The sequence below is a fragment of the Corvus hawaiiensis genome, chromosome 6 (genome assembly GCF_020740725.1).
Source record: "Corvus hawaiiensis isolate bCorHaw1 chromosome 6, bCorHaw1.pri.cur, whole genome shotgun sequence".
Taxonomy (NCBI): Eukaryota; Metazoa; Chordata; class Aves; order Passeriformes; family Corvidae; genus Corvus; species Corvus hawaiiensis.
The window spans coordinates 54,668,515-54,671,470 of NC_063218.1; positions in this window are offsets into that span (position 1 = coordinate 54,668,515).

Here is a 2,956-nt window from a genome sequence, read left to right on the forward strand (position 1 = left end):
TTCCTCAAACCCTCTCTGGAAATGAATCTCAGAATAAACCTGAGTCAGAGAGACACACATGGAAAGCCAGGACACAACAGCAGGGCTGGGGTTCTCAGGAGTTTTCCTTCCCCCAGTGCCACAACCTGAAGAAGATCATGGTGCACAGGGACAGTGGCAGTGACAGACAGGACCCACTCTGTCCCTCCACCTGGCACACAACAGGACAAACACTCCAAGTCAGGTTGGCCAGGTTCATTCTCACAGGCTGCTCCTACCAACAGCACTGGCACAAGCTGTGACACTGGATAACACCCACTACAGTCTCCTTCCCTCCAGCCTGCCACAATTCCCAAACAGCTTCTCTTTCCAGCCTAGAGACCTCTAATTCCTGCCTTGCAGCAACCGCTCTCCTGGGAGCCATCTGAGAGCGAGCAGAACCCCTTGCTCTGCCCTTCTCAAGCTGAGCCCCTCTGCCCCTTCCCCAAGAAGAGCATCAGTGTCCCGAGAGCTCTGAACAGCACAAATCCAGAAGCCAAAGCAAGAGCTGACACAGCACCAGAGCAAAATGCTCTGCAGGGGGCTCCCTGAGGCGTGGGCATTTCCAAATCAACCAGAGCTCAGCTGGACTATGACACAGGCCTAAGAAAGCGGAACGTCAGCACTTGGGGTTTGTGGCATTAATGTCCTCTGATGTTTGAAACCTGAGTAAGGAAACCCACCACGACAACTGGTGCCCTTACAACCCCAACAGTTTCTGCTCTGCAACCCTTCTGTTATGGAACCCAACACTGGAACAGGGGCTTGATGCCAAATTTCATGAAAAAGAGGTGCAATCTTTTACACAGATTTCACCGTGGGGCTAAAAAACACCTTCTAAATGTACTTTTCAGAGTGCACATGATGGAAGCACCACTATAAGCAAAGCCAGGGCTCCCATGAAGCACATACCACACTCTGCATCACCCACTTTCGCCCCAGGGTGAAGCCCCTCTGTGCCTCTGAGCCCACACGTGCCTGTGGTGCCTCTGACACCTCCCTGTCTGCACAAAATGGGGGAAAGTTCTGCAAGATGGGAAATGGACAAAACTAAATAAAAGCATTAAACCAAACGTTACTGCAAAGGTTCCCGAGCACACCTTGAACCCCACCATCCCTCCAGCAGCAAAACTCAGTCACACCAGGGTTTGGTTACTCACGGACTCCCAGAGGAGAAGGGCCATCTGATTTTCCAGGACTATTCCTACCCACAGGACTCAGACATCCTTGAGGGCTCCATCCTCTGCAGCCCTGCCTGTGTTCTCGCTTACCTGCCGAGCACAGGGCGATGAGACAGGCCTCTCACCAGGCAGTTACACGCAGAACTCCAATGGCAATTGGGACAATAACATCTGCTCAGACACTGAACAGCAGCAGATTTAGGTACAATCTCTGATCCTTTCCACATTTCCGTCTTTTAAGTGGCATATTCTAGATCTCATTCTCGGGCCCAAAATATTTAAGTGAGGCCAACCTTTGTACTATGTAAATAATATATAATTAAAAATTAGATAATGGGGATGGGGGATGGCTGAAGCAGAGGAGGACTCCAGCCCCAGCAAGGGACACAAACAGGAGGCACTGTACCAGAATGACCCCAAATCCTTTCTACCTCTGTAACACAGTGCTGATGTGCCTAATGCACTCAGAGAAGGAATTGCTGCACATTAACTATTCCATTTTAGAGACACTCTCCCTAACCCACATGTATCCCACGTGTCAAGATCCTCCAAGATTACTTCTTGTTATCCCCATTTATCCCCTAGACCCAGGGCACAGCCAGAAGCTCTCCCCAATGTGCAGGGGAAGGGTGGGGTTTGTCTCATCAAATGCAACGATTCAGGAGCCTCATTTGAACCAGGATCCTTCTGTTGCCACTGGTTAAAAAACAGGGGCCTCTGGCCAAAGATTTGTCCTGTTCCAAAATAAACGGGATAATAAGCTGCTGCATCCAGCATCAGAAGCCCACTGGAGGAAGACAGGCACCGTTATAGATAAACCAGTGCAATTGGAACATGACAGCACTGGCAGACTCCCCATTTGATTCAGCAAATCGTTCATATAAATACCATGTGCCATCTTCAAAGGCCTCCTGGATGCTGATTGCCAGGGCTATGGCAGCAAGGAAAAGGCTCCGTACCAGAAAAGCTGACAGGAAGGAAAATAAAAGGGAAGGATTCAGGGGAAACATGACACAGAACAGCAGCAAACCCTGAGACACGACTCCACCCTTGTAGAAAAGGAAAGATACTCAAAAACAGCATCTCTGAGCATAATTACCCACTGAGTAGGCTCTGAGCTTGTCAGAGAAGAGGCTACACCTTGTTGTACAGTCAGATCTCACTTAGCATACACAAAATTCCAACCTGAACACTACTGCAATGCAAATTCCAAGCCTGCTCTGTGTCCTCATTCTCCTGCCTGGTTCCTGGGGAAGGAGCTGTCGGCCCTGGAGACAGAACTTCAATCTTTCAGCTAATCTAGGTTTATCTTAGGATTTAGGTTTGATTCCGCACTCATCTAAGTAATGGAGCAGTTAATTGGTGCTGTGCATGAACTGCAAAGAGAGAAACGTAAGAAGCAGGAATTTAATTCTACCCTGGGCAGGAAGATAGAGCCTTTTTGCATTCTTCACAAATATGGTAATGAGATTTTAAAATTTTATAAGATACTTGAATGCAGTTTTTCCAGGGCCTTCCCTCACTGTGTTTAGTCAGATTTGGGCTAAAGTATAAAATGGTGTTAAATGCTAAACCCATCACCCCTGTGTCCAAGAAACCTTTGTTTCAGGACTTGGGATCCAGGCTCCTGCCCCAGTCTCCTCTTGTTTTAGAAGCCACATAGCCACAGAACAGGGACATTAGAGCAGACTCCAAGGTTCACACTCCCATCTCTGAACTACAGACACATTTTTAAGCATCTCAGCACTGTAACAGGC